The sequence below is a fragment of the Cryptomeria japonica genome, chromosome 3 (assembly GCF_030272615.1).
Source record: "Cryptomeria japonica chromosome 3, Sugi_1.0, whole genome shotgun sequence".
NCBI classification, from domain to species: Eukaryota; Viridiplantae; Streptophyta; class Pinopsida; order Cupressales; family Cupressaceae; genus Cryptomeria; species Cryptomeria japonica.
The window spans coordinates 373,195,023-373,215,770 of record NC_081407.1 but is presented as its reverse complement, the minus strand read 5'-3'; positions in this window follow the sequence as shown (position 1 = coordinate 373,215,770).

Sequence of the window (20,748 nt, the reverse complement as noted above, 5' to 3'; positions counted from 1 at the left end):
CATTTCAGATAATGTACCTGACAAATTGCCCCATGTGAGAAGTATCAGTCATTGCATGGACCTATTCCTGGAGCTAGTTTGCCTAATAAAGAAATACACTGAATGACACTGACAGAGAATGAGGAGTTAAATAAACAAGTGCAAGAGTTGTTGAGGAAAGGTTTGATCTGACAGAGTTTGAGTCCTTGTGCAATTCCAACAATGTTAGCACCTAAGAAGAATGGAGAATGGAGGATGTGTATTGATTCTAGAGAAATAAACAAGATCACAGTGAAGTATTGATTCCCTTTGCTTGGATGGATGACATAATGGATTGTTTGAGTGGAGCCAGATATTAACAAAGATAGGCTTGAAGAGTGGATACCATCAGATCAAAATCAGAGAAATAGATGAGTGGAAGGCAACGTTCACGATAAATGAAGGACTATATGAGTGGTTGGTGATGCCTTTTGGACTGACTACTGCACCAAGCACTTTCATGAGATTGATGAATGAGGTATTGAAGAAATTTTTGGGTAAGTTTGTTACTGTGTACTTGGATGACATTCTGATTTTCAGTAAGACAAAGGAGGAACATATGTTGCATGTAAGACACGTTTTGCAGAGGTTGAGAGAAGAGAAGTTGTTGATAAATATTAAGAAGTGCATTTTCATGAAGGAAGAGTTAGTTTACTTGGGATTTGTGATATCCGTGGATGGATTGAAGATGGATCCTGAGAAAGTAAGAGCAATTGTTGATTGGCCTACACCAGAGAACATTGGAGAGGTAAGATCATTTCATGGATTGGCTAGTTTTTATCGAAAGTTCATCAGAAATTTCATTTCAATTTGTAGATGTGTCAACTTGAATTTCATCATCAGAATACTACCTGCAACATGTTAGTTTCACAAAATACAAAGGAAATGCTACATGAAATCCAAATTCAACGAATGAAACTACATGAAATGAATATTAAAATAAAAACATTATTTTTTACCTTCATGATTTAAGTCTCATTGTGTCCTAACTCCATTGTTCCTGGTTGCAAATGATGTGCTCTTAGACAAGCACTGATAGCTTCCAAGATGACATATGAAGAATGGACTGATAATTGATAGTTAACTGATACTATGATATGCAATGCAAATTATTTAAAGCTAAATGAGAAAATGCTAAAATGCTAATTGCTTCAAGATTAAAACTCACAGATGCATAAGTTTACTCAAATTGTTAACTTGAAAACTCACTTGAAGACTAACTCTTTCTCAACTCAAACTCCTACTTTTATAGACTTTTGAGAAGATAAGATGATGTGGCCTAGATCAACGGTCATGATCAGATCTGCAAATTTGGATGGCTATGAGCAAAGCTGAAGGTTGAGAGAAAGGGGGAAGGAGAAGACAAGTGTCACTCATCTCACCTTAACTGGGTTGTTGACTGAGAGAATCTAGGGATGGTTGGAGAAGATTTAGGCATGAGAGGACAAGTGGACTCAAGTCCTTCCTAAGATATAGGGATGTTGGAGAGAATATAAAAGAAGGTTAGAAAATATGTGTACGTACACAATATTTCATTTATTTTGGAAGTTGAAGATAAGTGGCTAATATTTATGTTTTATTTATTTTAATTTTGTTGAATTAATTTAGCCACACGATGGATGAGTTGGCAAAGGAAAGATGAAGTGGAGATGGAAGGATGAGTTGGAAATGAAATTAAATAATTTAGAAATCATTTAATATTTGAGAGTATAGGATAGAGGAATAACCATTAAATATTAGATATTTAATTGAGTGATAAGAAGAAAAGGATAAATGAATTAATTAATAAATGTTTCAATTAAATTAATTAATAGAAAGACATGAAATGAATTAAATAAATTAATCTTTTTAAATTAACTATTTAATAGAAGAATAATTATTAAATAAATATAAAATATATATTTAATTGCTCATAGCTATTTTTATGTGTATACAACAACCCTATGACAAAAACAATGAGAGGAGATAGAAAGGATTTGAAGTGGAAAATAAGAGCAAATAGGAGCTTTGAATTGTTGAAGAAAAAGGTGACAGAGTAGCCTATGTTGGATTTACCGGATTTTAATTGAAGTCTTTCAAGAAGACTGTGATGCAAGTGGGAATGCAATTGGAGCAGTGTTGAGTCAAGAGGGAAGACCAGTAGCTTATTTCAGCAAGAAATTGAATGATGCAAGGAGGAGGTATTCAATGTATGAATAGGAATTTTATCCCATAATTCAAGCATTGAAGAAGTGGAGACATTATTTGTTGACTAAGGAGTTTGTGTTGTATACCGATCATCAAGCTTTGCAAAAATTTGAACAGTCACCGTAAGTTGAATCAAAGACACATGAGATGGGTAGAGCACTCGTAGAGTTACACTTTTGTTTTGAAGCATAGAAGTGGGAAGTCAAATAAAGTTACTAGTTCCCTGAGCAGAAGGAGGAATTTGCTGATAGAGATGAGAATAAAAGTATTGGGTTTTGAGGAATTGAAGAACTTGTATGAGGACGACTCAGATTTTGCAGAACCTTGGAGAGCTTACATAGAACCTGTTGTAGTGGATATGAGTAAGTGACTGGACTATTTCATTCAAGATGAGATGTTGTTTAGAGGAAATTAGTTGTGTATACTCCGGAGCTCTATGAGAGAAAATCTGATAAAGGAGAAGCATAGTGGAGGATTAGCTAGACACTTTGGAGTAGACAAGATAGCAACATTGGTAAGTGAGAATTGATTTTGGCCTTAGATTCATAAGGATGTTAGGAAATTTGTTTAGAGCTGTAGAATTTATCAACTAGAAAAATGTGGTAGTCAGAATGTTGGACTGTATAAGCCTTTAAGAGTTCTGGAGAGACCTTGGGAGGACATAAGCATGGATTTCATACTTGGCTTACCTAAAACACAAAGAGGCAATGCTTCTATATTTGTGGTGGTGGATAGATTCTCAAAGATGGCATATTTCATACCTTTTAAGAAGACAACAGATGTTGTGCATGTAGCAGACCTATTTTTCAAGGAGGTGGTAAGATTGCATGGATTACCTAAAAGCATAGTTTCTGACAAAGATACTGTTGGATACTTTTGGAGAAAACTTTGGAAGAAGATGAAGATAGATTTGAAGTTCAGTTCTACTTTTCACCCACAGACTGATGGACAAATAGAGGTAGTAAACATGAGTTTGAGAAACTTGTTGAGATGCTTAGTTGGAGAGAAAACTAGAAGTTGGGACTTGATTCTTGCACAAGAAGAATTTTCCTACAATAATTCAGTGAACAAGAGGACCAGAAGAATACCTTTTGAGATTGTTACCAGAGCACACCCTAGAGGTATATTAGAACTAAGAGACATCAGTAATGAGGATAAGTGGAGTGAAGAAGCAGAAGAATTTGTTGAGCATATGAATACAGTGCATAATCAGGTTAAAAAATATTTGGGGGACATGAACAACAAGTATAAGGAGAAGGCAGATGAGAAGAGGAGATGTAAGGAATTTGAAGTCGAAGATGAAGTGATGGTGTATCTGAGAAAGGAAATATTCCTAGTTGTTACCTATAATAAGTTGAAGATGAGGAAGTTTGGACCTTGTAAGATCTTGAAGAAATCCAGTTATGAAAAAGCATATGAAGTGGAGTTACCAGATAGTTTGGGTATTTCGCCTATATTCAACATTGTAAACTTGTATTGGTATCATGAGGCTAAATTAAAAGTAGACAATGCAACAGACTTGGAGAAGCAGATACCCTAGAAGGTACCAGATTAGATTGAAGAGATTTTGGATAGTGGAATTGGGCGTAGCACTCGCAGAAAGCAGTATAGAGATCTTGTGAAGTGGAAAGGTAGACCAGTTGAAGATTCATCATGGATTTCTCAGGCTGAGGTGGATCGTCTTAGTTTTCCTTAGCCCCGAAAAAGTGAGAGACTCACTTTTCAATCAACCCCAGATGTCTGATGCAAGAGCATCCCTGGTTCTTGGAAATCTTGTATCAACCAAAAACATTTTTCTTTCAGTTTGTTTCCTGTTTTGCATTTTCAGTATTTCTTTCAACATTTCTTTCTGTTTGCTCACTGGATGTTGTGGAGCTAGATTTGGTTCGTGAACAAGTTCATCAATCTTATCCTTGGTCCACGAGATGTTTGGATCTTTTTCCAGCAAGTTATCACTTCCAGAATATGGGACAATTTTCTTCCCTATGTACCGGAGCCACCTGGACCTATTTGCTATTATTGATGCTTGCAGATATTTTCCATTGCTTGCAGAGCTTGATTTTTTTATTTCCAATGTTCCTTGGTATGTGGCTGACCTTCCCTTAGGTATGCACTTCATCCTTTGGATTTTTCAGAGGATCTTCTTGGCAGAGGCCGACCTTGTTGTTTTACATGCATTTCATCTTATTCATCAACATTTATTTCATCTTGGGCTGGCCCAGATCATCCTTGATCATATAAATCAATGTAATTAAGCATTTAAAAATAAGTTTTCAGAACATAGAAGATAGATCTAAGGATTAGGAGTTCTGGAGTTGGCTCGCTTTCTTGCTTGAGTTGGATGTTGCATAACACACATGTTTTGTACTCGGTCCTGTGAGCCGAATCTGTGAGCCCAGATATTGCCGATAGTTTGTAATCAATTTCTATGATATAATCAAACTAATTGTTCATTGCCTCCATCACATTGTGTTGATTGTGTTATATTTTATCTGCTGCACGGTTTGGACTATTCTCCTTGAGGACCCTCCTAACCATGACTTCACCACTTATAACTGTGATTGTACCACTTCTAACCGTGATTGCACCACTTCTAACCGTAACTACACCACTTTTAACCATGACTGCACCACTTTTCCCAAATTATTAAATGATTATTCTCTCTTGGTATGCAATGGGGTTGAATAGCATCCCTAGACAAAAGGCTATTCAGGATATGGTTGCAGTCCACTCTTCAGATATCTTTTTATCCAGGAGACTAAGCTTTCAGTTGATTCCATGCTTCAGTGCGCCTCTCATATCTGGTGTGGAGGACAATGTCAATGTACTGGTTCCCAAAGTTGCTCTGGAAGTTTGGACCTTTTTTGGGATCTATGGAAGTTACTCCACTTTGGTGGATTTTGAGTCAATCTACTTTATCTCTGGCTACCTCTAGTTTGGATTATAGGGAGATTATTTTGGTTACCAATGTTTATGCTCCAGTTGATTTCAGTGGGAAAAATCGGCTATGGTCTCATTTAAGGTATGTGCAATCGTATGCTCCTTATTTCCCTTAGGTTTAAGCCAGTGATTTCAATGCAGTTTTGAGTTTGGAGGAAAAACAAGGAGGTTTGCCTCGGTTATTCCCTCTTTTGATCTCTTTCAAATGAATGTGGACTCTCTTGCTCTAATTGATATCAAACCTTCTAATGAAATTTTTACTTGGAATAATAGAAGGAGTGGGGAGGAAGCAATTTTTGAATGCTTGGAAAGATTTCTTGTTTCTCATTTTTGGGTGGGGGGTTATTTGTCTACTAGCTCTGAGATTCTTTATTGGAGAGGCCCTGGTCATTGGCCAATTAAATTTGTTGCTACTTCTCTTATAGTTCCTAAGAATCCTCGTTTTGGAATTTTGGGATATTATTAATTTGGATTTATTGGAGGTTGTTTGCGAATCTCTTTGCAATAAGCAGATGTTGCAAACTCTGAGCTCTACTTTCTTGGTTCTTATTCCTAAAAGAGAAGGCATTGACCAACTGGATTTCTTTTGCCCTATTACTCTTTGTAATGTTGTCTACAAAATCATCACTAATAAACATTCTAAAATAATATATATCAATATTATAGATTATAATATTATATAATATGTATTACCTACTATAAAATTTTAAGATTTATTAAAAATTTGAAGTGTCATATATACTGTTTTAGAAAAAAATTGCATGCCAATGTATAGGGTCCAATAATATTTTAAGCTGTAATATGGTCTAAAAGTGAAACAACAAAATCAAAATAATGACGAATAGATAGACATATGTGTATATGTAGATAGACAAAAATATAAGAAAGAGTCAGACTTAAGACAAAAGTATGTTTGTTGCTTTAGTTTTCACCTCTTGTTGTTCTATTGTTGTTATGTAGCCGTTTTGTTTTGCTGTTTAGTGTTCGGGCTTAATGCTTTATCTTTCTCTTTGTACAAGGGATCGGGGCCCTTTCAAAATCTTTCTTATCTAATAAAAAACACAAAAGAATAATTGTATTAAGACATTCTATCAAAATAAATATGCAAATTTCACAAACACAAAACTATAAGACAACATTTAGACTGCCCAACATTTATATTACAGTTTACACATCATAAAATTTAATTTTAACATTACAAAAAATCTTTTGAAGATATCATTAATATAAACTAAAAAGAATATGTATAAACAATCTTTATATTAACTATTGTTTATATATCAACATACAACTGGGTTGTACTCCAGTTTTTCTTGTGGTCAAGGAGACTTTAGTTGTTGGGTATCAAACAATAGGAAAATTGAGCAAAATATAATCAACTCTTTATTTTTATAATTTTTGGTTGTGCATATTAGATTTAAAATGTATTATTGCACAAGCCAGGTCATATGTCAAATGATTTACTCATTTGGACACTTTCATTATCTTTTAATGTAGGCTTAATTAATGCAGCAGTTTTAAGTGCCATCTATTTTATTACAAACACAAAAACATGTACCAAGTTTGAATCACCGTAACAATCTTGTTTGTCATCTATTTTGTCACAGACACAAGAAATATGCCAACTTGGAATCTTTAACAATCCAGTAATTCTTTATTTTTATTTTATTTTATTATGCCGAGAGGCGTAACTACACACTGGCACTAAATCCGTGTAAGCTTTTGAACAAAACACTTCATCCACTCCCCGCACTTCCTCCTCCGCCGTTGTGCCCAAGCTATTATTGTGTGTGTTATCCACCTGTGAGAATTAAAGGCATCACACATTGTTTTGGACACTTGACAGGTGATATGGTAGAGTTTGTAACAACTTTCTTTGTGCTTTGTTGGAGGCATTGAAATAGTAGTGGATTTTTTTTTTTAAATTCTTAAAAATGGTGTAAATATAGAGTAGTTGGAGGTAGTGAAAAACTATAATAGATGCTCCATTATGGAAAACGGAAATCATTTCAAATGAGAGGGAAATTAAAAGATGGGGCTATGTGGATTCAAATTCTTGGGTCATTTATATCAGCAAAACTAAAAGCTAAAAATGACCTTAAAACTTACAATATTTACAACCATTCAAGGATCAATTTATTGAATAAAGGTGTTGTCCTATTTTGAGGGCGAAATTTGTTTAAACATGTTTACAAATAAAATTTGCATGGAACCGCATTCCTCGACATTTGAGGTTTTCCAGTTAGTTGTTATGCAGATATTAGGATATTAGGAGGCGGAAAAACTTTCAAATTTGCAATGAATTGCTTGATACAGAAGCTAAGAACATTAAAAATATTCAAACTACACGATAGCAGGTGCGAAACATTTTTCTTTTGTTGTTGTCTCTCCATAAGATTGTTGATGGTTGGTAGATTTTTTAATTCTCTTCTGATTTTGGAAGATCTCTATTTGCTTTAAATTGCTTGCTACAAAACCTCCGAGCATTGCAACTATTCAAACTACAGGATACCACAATACCAGGCGCAATAGATTTACATTCTATTCTTCTCTCTTCGAGGCACTCTACAATACTTTTCATATATTTTTACCTTGTTTTTACCCTTGGCTATAGCTATAAACCTATGAATTTATAGTGAAAATCAACATTTTGCCAGCAGGATGCCATTAAGTTCATAGGCATCATGTTTATTTATGTTTTATGAGCTAATTTGCACACCTGGAAGGCTAATGCAACAAGTTCATAAACAAAAATTGGAATTTTCTTTGGTAGTTTACTATTTTCCTCATTTGGTCGGGATTATTTGTGTTAGTTGTATTTTTTAATCAGCTCTTTTCAGACGTATATAAATGAAGAACAAATAAGTACACACACACACAGACACACACACAACAATTGTTTTGTTACAACAAATTACATTTATATGACTGTTACAACAAATTACATTTATATGGCTGTTAGGATGCTGAAAACCTATCGTATAGTTCATGGAACATAAATTTTATGGATGTATATATAAAATGGACATTAAAGTTGTAGACACCTAAAACTTGCACAATTAATTAAATGAATTTTATTCATTTAATCATCATTTATTCGGCTATTAATTAGACTAAGGTTTAATTAATATCCCCATTCTTCCAATCAGCATATTAATCAAATTAAAGATTTGATTAAAATCCTTTTCTTCTCGCCTAACCTATTAATTAAACTAAGGTCTAATTAAGTACCCTTTAGCCATTTAATCGAATAAATCTTATTTATTTAATCAAACCCCCCCTTTTCCCTTATAATTGAATTTAGACTTGATTAAAATCCCTTTGCATTTAAATAAATCATTATTTATTTGTGAATAGTCCCCCCACTTGCAAAATCCTACAAATGCAAGTTGCACCCCTTTTGGCTAAAATAAATCTTTTATTTTATCTAAAAATTCGTGTTTCCCTCCACTTGCATTCTCCTACATTTTCCATTAGCATGCTAATATTCTTCTAGAATCCCTCTAATCCCTCATTAACTAGCCTAATTCCTCTAATCATGTCACATCCCTAAATTTGGGGGTGTCACTTCTCCAAATTTGGGGAAAGTCTTCAAAATGTGTTGAAGACTTTACCTTCAACAAGTTAATTTGTTGAGTCTTCCAAACTTGTAAGGCTCTTAAAATTTAAGCCTTGAAGGTTATCTAACTTCGAACAAGTTAACCTTCAAAGTCTTCAAAGAGCATTAAATGCCTCTTACAAGACATCACCCTAGCCCACGATGGTTGTCCCTTTGGCCATCCTTAAACTTTGCACAAGAGTTTACCTCTTGGACAATAGCATGCTCCCTTGGATAATATCATTATCCAATGATATCATCCCTTCAGGTTATCCCTAATGCTTACTTAGCATCTAATTCTTGCTTAGCATCCTCTCAAGCCATCTCAAGGTGACATTTGTCAATTTGGGATTGGATTGAATCCCCCTCATGGATTGATAACTTTCAATCCTAGCCCTTGTTAAGATTGCTCAATCTTGGCCATCCATTTCTCTATTTTCTCTATAATAGAGCCCATTTCTTCAATCTTAGGATCCATCATCTTGTGCATCAAACTTATAGTCATTTTGCAGGTTATCAAGGAGCTCAATTTGTCATCTTCAAGCACTTAGATAATCTTAGTTGCATGCTAGTTTAGCTTTCATCATGTTGATAGTATCATGCTAATCCCATTTTCATGCTAGCTTAATTCATAGCCATTGTATATCAATTTCATAGAAATATCCATGTTACTTTAATTAGCACACCTAAGATTTCAATTTGGAATCAATCTTAATCTCATATCTTGCATTCCATCTTGCCTTTCATCTTTTCATATCATTTGATCATCTAGCTACTAGGATCTTAGTTGCATTAATTTTGATCTTGGCATATCCTTCAATCTCGTTCTTTATATTGAATTCTAAAAGATCAAGTGCTCTTCCAAGTGGGAGCCACCTTTAATCTTGAAGATCCTTGGAGATAGAGGAACATGAGACATGCTTGGGGTTCTTGATTTTGAAGCTAACTTATTTTAGTTTCTATTTTTGATTTCTAATTCTAACATAATGTTTCATGTGTGTGTTTGATGTTGTTTGATTCTCTTTTGTAGGTTCCACACTTTCCAATGCACATTTTTGGCACCCACCATGGGGCTTGGCCCCTAAATCTATCAAAATTCTAACATTTTTGTGCAGGTCCGGCTAAGAAATCTTACAGAATCTTCTAGTGCATACGTTATATGCTGCAATGCATTTCGTCTCTGTTATAGTGCATTTGGTCTCCGTTATAGCGCATACACTCACTTTTATAGTGCATTTGAAGTACGATGCAACACATACATTCTTTGTAATAGCACATTTGCATAAACAGGGTTACAATTTCTATCTTCTGTCTATTTTCTAATTCTGGACAGTTTAGCGCATTTACTGCATCTTGTAGCACATTTGCAGTACGTTGTAGTGCATTTACTCTCTGTAGTGGCGCACTGACTCTCAGTTATAGCACATTTGCATTCTGTAATAGCTATTTGTCACTGAGGAAAAAATTTGTAATCTTGTTTGGTGAATTAGGCTTGCCTAGCCCAGCAAGTGATTGGGATTTTCACTAACTTCTTTTTTGCAGGTTTCTAACAATTTCTTGCACATTGGAGGAGTTAAGTTAGGATTTCTTGATTTTCTTTGCTAGCATTTTCAAAGTTGGTTAAAAAGAATTCACATTTCTTTTGGTAAAAATAACTTCATATTTTCAATTTGGTGCTTTAAAAGGGCTCTAAAAAGAACATCACTTGCAAAGGTAAAAATAATCAAAAATCAAACTTTGTTTTCTTGCAAGTTAGGAGCAAAAACACTTCAAAATTGGGCTTAAGAAGAACAATCAACTTGTTCTTTTTTGCAAAATTGATTTACTTTATAGCAATGTGCTTTCATTTTGTTGACCATGATTTCACTTTCCTAGTTAGAAAACCATTGTTATGTGGGACTAAAATAAACACCATGTTTGATTGGAGCAACATCTCCAATTAGGACTTAGATAATCATTGCTTTGAAAGGGTAAAAATAACTTTGTGTGCTTTGTCTTGAGTGGTAGGTATATGCTCTCCCCTTAATTGGGTGACCAAAAAGCCAAACACACTCTTTTCATGCTTCATTTACTTTCAAGCATTTAAAACCTTTTGAGGGTCTGCCTTCCCAAACGCCTTGAGGGGGCTAGTGAGAAGGGTACGATCCAAGTGGGCAATGGCTAAAGAAAACTTTATCAACCCACTATAATCAAATGTGGAGGTTGATAAAAATCCCCTTCAATGATAGTGTGTATTTGATAGCCTTCCCCTAGTATCCTTTTGATGCGAAAAGCCTTTGTTCTAAAGGTTGGGAAGTCTCTTAATTGAGTTTATCATTTTCCGCACCGAATGGAACCTTTACTATGAACCGTATAAGTAGAAACCTTGAGCCGAGTCAATTGCCATGCATTGACAATATCATACTGCAAGGGTGGGGAAGAATTCGCCCCCAAGATCACTCACCATACATCTCCCAAGATAACTACTCAATTGAGGAGCAATCCTCTTTGGGTTAATTTCTGGAAAAAAAGGCAAAAAAATGGGCGCCCTATAGGGGGTGACATGACTGTTTGAGTTGAAGGAGTATCGAGCTGTGGGCTATGGTATTGTCAATGACTCTTGAATAAAGAGTCTACTTGGTGTGTCTTCTTTGTATCCAAACCAGTGAAAACATTGGGGATTTGAACACATCCCCAAAGAACATACACTAAATGTTTAGCATTAGGATGACCATTGTCTTCATGTGTGCTATGTATTCTTGTCACAAATGATCAAACATCTTGCAAAGTATCAATCAACAAATCAAAAAATAAATCAGTTCAAACAAAGGAATCATAGAGTGGAGAAGTTTACAAATCCAACAAAGCACGTTTTGAGTTAGTTATTAACTTTTCAACTATCTTTAGGAAAGAATTTCATCCAACAAGATTAGGGGAGTATCAAACCAAGTGATCAAGATTTTATCATCCAACTATCTCAACGACAACAATACCTAGCTAGGTATTCAAGTTTCCATATCGGGAGACTTTATCCATATCATTTGACGTGCTTTGTCATAGGGGCCTATCGAACAAGCCCTCTATTCAACTTAGTAAGATTGAGTATCTGAAATGAAGTATCCATCAAGTCAACAACATCAACCTATCCAAACTGAAACTTTGATCACTCATGTGACCATCCCTTTGTCGCTTGAAAAGGAAGAAGCTTATTCAAAAGAAATGAGTCCTAGTCTAAATCAAGATCAAGATATCATGGCTCTCCAATCAAATCCCATTTTTGATTAAGATCCCACCTATCAAGAATCTTATGATGATCCCCTAAGATTTTGGTATTCCATCCACGATGATCCCCTTTTATCTCAAGAGTAGAGTCCCATTCAACATCCACCTCTTAAGCAAGAGCGTGATATCCCTTCCATCTCCTTCACTAATTTAATTCAAAAACAAGAGAAAAGCACAAACTTGAATGATCCTACTCCAAGTCAAGATCAAGATTAAGGAATTCTTTCATCCTCCAAATCCATTTTAGGTCCTTTCATTCCAAAGTCAAACTCTTCATCCTCCAAATCCATTTTAGGTCCTTTCATTCCAAATTCAAACTCTCCATCCCTTCCATCCATCTTGGGTCGTTGCCTCCCTCCATCCACCAATCCATCACCTCAAATGATCCATAAGAAATATCAACAAAGGCACACATCTTTGAACTTCTTTCAACCATCTATCTAAACATCTTTCCAAAACTATTCTTCCATCATTTCCTTTATCTATTTTGGGTCCTTATGTCCCAAAATTCAATTTTCCTCAATCTCTTCATCACTTCTTGAGTTGTGTACCAAAACTCATCTTGAATATATTTCCATCTATCCTCGCACAAATCTTCAAACATTCTATCTATTATCGAACAACTCTTTTCTATCCTTCCATCCTTTTCATTCAATCCTTTGCATAAATTCATCATCTGTGAAATAGGCGTTTGTGTCATTTTGTCACATGCTTTCCCATGCTCGAATCTCATGTCCAGTCCTTTTCCTAGATATATATTCATGAAACGCTTCAGAATCCGAGGTTGTTCCTCTTTAACATTTTCTTTTGGTTGGGATACACACTCAATCCAGAAAAGAACTACTTATCGTATCTTGGTACCAACATCTTTTGATTACTATATCTCATGCACTTAATCAATTGCTCTAAATCATTGTGATCTCTTAGTCAAAGACATGGCTAGTGAAAAATCTAAAATCTTGCTTCAACGCCACTGTAATTATCAGACCCATGTAAGTTTCATTACTTACAAGCCAATGCAATCAAAATAAGAAAAGAAAAAGACAATATCAAAAGATCAAAAGCATGATCAAGAAAAGAAAAGAAAAGAAAAAAAAATGAAATATCAAAATTCTTGCCTATGGGAACATGCGAGTAAATCCATTGGGGCTATGGACGTCTGGCTAGCAATGGAGCAATATTTGTGATATTACAACTCAATAACCTCATCGGAGCTATGGACGCTTGCTGGCAGCGAGGCTCTATCCAGGATGCTTTTTGAAGTCACGGTAACTCATGTAGCTAGCCACGTTGGATTCATAAGATTACAATGATCACATGAGCCAGAATGAACCCAATTACACACACATGGGTAATAAAAGACTAGGTACCTTGATCCAGTTTAGGATTCTTCTTCCCTTTTGAGTCTACTTCCTAGTTGCTAGATATGTTCAGTTGAATTTTTTGGAGGTTCTCAGTGTGGGTTGGGTCTCTATCTTTGAAATTTTTTAGGAACACTTATTTAGGTGGTGTTAAATACTATGAAAATCTTACATATCACCTCTTTGCAAATGGAGACCTCTATACTTGGGGTCAAAGTTTCATCCACTCTATTCTTCGTACCACATCTCCCATTATCCTTCCTCCAATATCCATTACCCTATCTAAATTCATCCAATGCTATCTATGATCTTGCTTCATGCTAATCCATACCATCTATCCTAACTATTCATTTCTTTCATCATCTATCACTATCTATGATCTTGTTTCTCCTATCCATATCCTATCTCCATCCATATCCCCTTTTCCATCCTTGATCTTGATCAAAACTAAGGACAAAAACATGATTTTAAAAAGCTCTTGATGTGTCTCCTCATAAGCTACCTTCGTCTTTCTCCTATCCATTTCCACCTCAATGGTTCAGTCATCCATTCATAATATTCGTTGTCTTTCTATACATTGGGGAAACCGAATACATCTTTCTTCTAATCCAAAAAGCTCAAAAAATCAGAAATGTCTTAAAAAAAACTAAAAACTAAAAAATTGAAAAGCAAAGCATGAACGCATGGCCCATCCATCAAATCAACAATAGGGAAACTCTCGAAGTCTACAATCAAACTAACCACATGTCTTGTTAATCAATTTACCACTTGAAATCAATCAACATCAACATGTCTTATACAGGGATAGGTACACTTGAAACCAGATAGATTGGTCTTATACGGGGTGCTCACTCTTTGAAACCAGACATTCCTATCAATCATTGAGTCTTGTTAATCAATCCATCTATCAACATCAACATCAACCTATCTTATACATGGATAGGTACACTCGAAACCAAACAATTCGGTCTTATACGGGGTACTCACTCTTTGAAACAAGACATTCTTATCAATCATCGAACAAATCAAAATAATGACATAGATCAATTTGACTGCTGGATTTTGATCTAGTTAGTCTTATCTTTATCAATTGATGGTAGGACATGTTTCATCTCAAAAAAAAAAAAAAAAAAAATCAAGAAAAATACAAAAAAAATAAAAAAATCGAAAACAAATCAAAATGTACAATAAAAACAAGTGGCAAAAACTTGACAACAAGCGCTATTTGTGATAGAGAGGCTCCTCCATCTATTTGTACATATCATATCCACCCATCTGAACCATCACCAGAAATTCACAATTTCACTAATGCTTAATTATCAATCCTGGACATACTTAGTGTAGTCACTGTCCTTGATTATCTGAATAGTTATCCGTATCATATCCTGTCATGGCTTGGTGGTCAATGCACATATTCCACATCGTAAGTAGTATCTACAGTGGGGGCAAAATCCTAATCTCGTTGGGGGCAGATCACCTTTGGGTTTCAAACAGACTATTGATCACAAAAAACACATCTAGACAAAAACAAGATCACGACAATCAATGGTAAAATAAAGAAACATGAATTGATCAAAACTAAACAACGATGGATTTGAAAAGATGTTTTATCCGACAAAAATACATAGGATGACATACATGTTTATCTATGGTTGATTTCAATTTTTGCTTATCATATCTCCCAAGCGACTCAAGGATGTCTTGAAGTGAGAGAAGCAAGGAAGGAGTGTGATATTTTCTTTATTTGCTGGTTGTGAGTGAAGCCTTTTTACTATGCAAATTTGTTCTACAACATGATTTGGTGGCATATCACTGAGGACATTTCCAATTTGTATATGACAAAGGTTAACTCTTGTCTGTTTACGCAAGCCGCACTTAGGTCATTGTGGTTCAATTATACCTCGACGCTTGTGCTATCTTGCAATATCAAAACCCTAGTAAGTTATACTTAGGTCATCATGGTTCAATTATACCATGATGCTTGTATCAACTTTCAACATATCAAAGGCTCAATGATGATAAGAAGGAAGCATATCTAATTTAATAAAAAAGGTGACAATATCAAGAACAAGAGTGCATTTCATATCAGGTTTCATATCATTATTAAGTTCTTAGGTGCATTTTTCAGATCATTCCTAAAATCTGCATTTAGTTTCATTATCATATCATGGCATTTAGTTGCATATCATCATCATCATCATCATCATCATCAAGTCACATTCATCATTGCATCCATCACATGCATATCTATCGCATCATCGTGGAATCTTTCTTCACTTTGATATCTTCATCATTCATCCAACTCTCATCTATCATGTCTTATACAGGATGTATCTTTCTTGAAACCAGACATTTTGATTAGGTCTTATGCAAGATATATCATTCCTGAAACCAGAAGTTTTGATACTATTTGTCTTATACAGGAGATGTCATTCTTGAAACCAGACTTGATCTCAATCTTATCAATATTATCAATCCATTTAATCTAATCCATTCTATCATGTCTTATACAAGATGTATCTTTCGTGAAACCAGACATTTTGATCAGGTCTTATACAGGATATATCATTCCTGAAACCAGACGTTTTGATCATCTTTGTCTTATACAGGAGTTGTCATTCCTAAAACCAGACTTCTTCTTTCAATCTGATCAATCTTATCAATCTAATCAATCTAATAAATCTTATCAAACCCATGCATGTCATGAACTATCCACTCTTCTATCTTTCAAATAACATTCTTCTTCTTTCAGGAGATCATTCATGCCTTTAGTGCACAAACGATCTCTCGAGGGGGCATTATCATATCGAATCTCCATATCAATTTCATATCAGTTTCATATCGACACCAGCTTCATATATAATTTTCATATCAAATCAATTATTCATATCTGGGGCATCATATCGACAATGTTGACAACGACATCATATGGGGAATTTTTGGCAACATATCAAACACTTTTCTTTGAATCAACATGTGGTCACACGTCGCTTCAGAGAGGGGAAAAATGTAGACACCTAAAACTCTCATAAATCATCATTTATTCACCTATTAATTAGACTAAGGTTTAATTAATATCCCTATTCTTCCAATCACCCTATTAATCAAATTAAAGATTTGATTAAAATCCTTTTCTTCTAGCCTAACCTATTAATTAAACTAAGGTTTGATTAAGTACCCTTTTGCCATTTAATTGAATAAATCTTATTTATTTAATTAAAACCCCCTTTTTCCCTTATAATTGAATTTAGACTTGATTAAAATCCCTTTATATTTAAATCAATCATTATTTATTTGTGAATAGTCCCCCCACTTGCAAAATCCTACAAATGCAAGTTGCACCCCTTTTGGCTAAAACAAATCTTTTTTTATTATCTAAAAATGCTTGTTTCCCTCCACTTGCATTCTCCTACATTTTCCATTAGCATGCTAATATTCTTCTAGAACCCCTCTAATCCCTCATTAACTAGCCTAATTCCTCTAATCATGTCACATCCCTAAATTTGGGGGAGTCACTTCTCCAAATTTGGGGAAAGTCTTCAAAATGTGTTGAAGACTTTACCTTCTTCAACAAGTTAACTTGTTGAGTCTTCCAAACTTGTAAGGCTCTTACAAAAGCCTTGAAGGTTATCTAAATTTGAACAAGTTAACCTCCAAAGTCTTCAAAGAGCATTAAATGCCTCTTACAAGACATCACCCTAGCCCATGATGGTTGTCCCTTTGGCCATCCTTAAACTTTGCACAAGAGTTTACCTCTTGGACAATAGCATGCTCCCTTGGATAATATCATTATCCAATGATGTCATTCCTAATGCTTACTTAGCATCTAATGCTTTCTTAGCATCCTCTCAAGCCATCTCAAGGTGACATTTGTCAACTTGGGATTGGATTGAATCCCCCTCATGGATTGATAACTTTCAATCCTAGCCCTTGTTAAGATTTCTCAATCTTGGCCATCCATTTCTCTATTTTCTCTATAAATAGAGCCCATTTATTAAATCTTAGGATCCATCATCTTGCGCATCAAACTTATAGTCATTTTGCAGGTTATCAAGGAGCTCAATTTGTCATCTTCAAGTACTTAGATCATCTTAGTTGCATGCTAGTTTAGCTTTCATCATGTTGATAGTATCATGCTAATCTTATTTTCATGCTAGCTTAATTCATAGCCATTGTATATCGATTTCATAACAATCTCCATTTTACTTTAATTAGCACACCTAAGCTTTCAATTTGGAATCAATCTTAATCTCATATCTTGCATTTTATCTTTTCATATCATTTGATCATCTAGCTAGGATCTTAGTTGCATTCATTTTGATCTTGGCATATCCTTCAATCTCGTTCTTTAGGTTGACATCTAAAAGATCAAGTGCTCTTCCAAGTGAGATCCACCTTGAATCTTGAAGATCCTTGGAGATAGAGGAACATGAGACATGCTTGGGGTTCTTGATTTTGAAGCTAACTTAGTTTAGTTTCTATTTTTGATTTCTAACTCTAACATAATGTTTCATGTGTGTTTGATGTTGTTTGATTCTCTTTTGCAGGTTCCACACTTTCCAGTGCACAAAAGTTATTTCGTGAAGTTAATGATTATAGTGACAATATAGCTATATAATTGGTTATGAGTATTATTTGTTAATCCATGGTTTGAATATTATTAGAAAGACATGAGAACTAGCGATTTGGTACAACTATATAATCATTATCCTATGTTTTTTATTATGATAAAATAAGTTTTGAAGGGACCCCAAAACCCTTACGATCAAAGAGTTGTCATCGATTAATGGACTAGACTACCTGGCAAAAAACCACATGTTTTAGAAAGAACATGAAACCTTTTGGACTTATGGGCATCTAGATACCACAACCCAAAGGTTGCACAAAGCATAAACAAAAAAACTAGAGCAACCACAACCAACCATCAAGCGAAAAACAATACAAAGCAGGTTGGAAAAAGGTCTAAGTTAGCAAACAATAGACCAAAGAATGAGGGTTTTAATAGGTACCCTCAACCAACAAGAAGGGTTTCCCCAGACTCCCATAACCCGTAACAAAATCTTCAGGCCACAAAGAGCCACAAAGCTCAAACCTAACAAAAAACCAACACTGGCCAGACTGGGCCCTTGAAAACTACTAGCATATAGTGCGTTCCTAAGAGAAACATAATACATAGGGTTTTTCCAGGCTCCCTCAACCTCGAGAATGAGTTTTACAAGGCTCTCACAACCTGTATTGGGTTTTGAATTGGTTCCTAAAACCAACCACAAACTGGATTTTGAAATGCCTCCCAAAACCAAAACGATGAAACCAACATAGACAATCCAACTAAAAGTTAGCTCCCAACCAGCAAAGCACATAAAGTTGGGAATAGCGAGCATTGAGATTAAAAAACCCTCCAGTATCTCCACCTCAATAGGAGAAAAAGGAAAAAAAACAATAGAAAGACTAGTCTCAGAACCCGTCCGACCAAGAGTCAGCACAACATCAGCTCCCCAATAAAAATTCCTAGCATTCGCCACAACATCAACCTCCACCGAGCTATAGAAGATAGGTCATCTCCAAGACCATCCATCCTTTCCTCTAAAGAAGATGAGACCACCTCAATAGGAAGAACTAGAGAAAACTAGAGATGCTGAGGAAGAAACCAAGAAATGGGGAGAATGCTAACAAAGGGGCAAAGAAAGATATAAACAATCATAACTGCCCATAAAGAAGGTGATATAAACAACACCAGGGGAAACAATCCCCTCAACCATCTCCACAGAGAGAAAAAAAAAAAAGAGGGGGAGAAGGGAAAAAATAAGCAATACTGAGCAACCCCCTCCAAAGATAGAACAAAAAATTTGGGAGTCAGACCAAGATCTCCAACATCCCAAAAATCCACCTTAAAAGAGGCCTTCAAGATAGCAGAAAGAGCACCAAGAGGACCCACAACTCCAGATCTGAGAGACACCTCTTCACCAGCCAAACCCGTCGCCTCCACAAAGAGAAACATGACCATCTCCATAGGAATACCAAAAGAAGAGATCCAAACAGGAACCAAGAAGATGCTCTAAAAGATGAAAACACTTAGAGCCAAGAGAACCCCCAAGACAAAGCTCCAAAAAACAAAGCCCACCACCCAGCAAAGGCCAAGCAAGGAAAGGAAGCAACACCGACAACCATCAAGAATCCACTAAAAGAGCCAAAACTGTAACCTCCTTGCCCAACAAATAGGGGAAAGCAAAGGCCCCACCTGAGACAAAAACCAAAAAATGAACAGAAGGCCACCAACGAATGCACACCCGCACACAACCACCACAAAGAAGAAAACCCCCACTGCCACATGAAGAGCAACCAAAAAGGCAACGACTGTATCTAAGATAGCACTCAAATAGATCAAGGGGGAACAAAGCAGGGTCAACGCATCTCCAAATGCTAGAACAATGACATGAAAGAAGACCACAACCCCGTCAACAACTTCAACCCCCACACCACCCCCATGAATGACAAATGAAGCAGACAAACCAAACGCAACCCACCCAAACTAGGAAGAAGGAGGAGCAACCAACAGAAGCGTAAGACCCCATCCAAAAATTGTTGGCAAGAGACACTATACATGGCATCAGATGTTGTCATTGATGACAACTCTAGTTAGAGATCCTATCCGTAGTGTGTAATATGATCCTATCGAAAGTCAAAATGAATATTTGGTTAAGTTCAATGAGTTAGAATAGTGCATCCGACAGAATGCAATTTTTTGGTTGGCATTTCATTTCGGTTGAATATTTTGTGTTACGGAGCTAGAGGAAGTTAGTTAGATGTCTGGAGTACCTTATTCTAGAATCGTAGCCTCCGGTGATGATTGTCGTGTGAGATAGAAGATGCGGTGTAATTGTTTTTGAGTTGAATAGTATGGGCAACATGGACAATTGATCGTTGTGTGGAATTGGTGGATTAATTTTGGTGATTAACTTTATGATCAAGGATGTTTAGCCGACATATGGGAAGCATGTGGATAATTCTTTTGGGTCCGCATATGCATTAGAGTTCGGATTGAGCCGACTATGTATGTACATTTCATTATTTGGATAGTGTTCTTGAAGCGAACATGTAGAAGACCTAATTTCATGTTGCGGATATAAAAGACTGGTGGATATGATCATTTTTTATATCGGTGTGTGTGTGGAAAGTGTCTGTGATCGATTGTGTGCAGTTTCACATGTGCAAGTGAAGGATTTATGCTCTGGAATAAAGCAGAACAATAGAACATAGTAGTGTAGCAGAGCAACAAGAGATTAAGAGTTTTGTACTTAATTGGAACCGTACCTTGGAATTTGTAGATGCTATTTTTCAGTTTAGATATTTCAATATCTTTTGTAAAAGATATGTAAGACAATG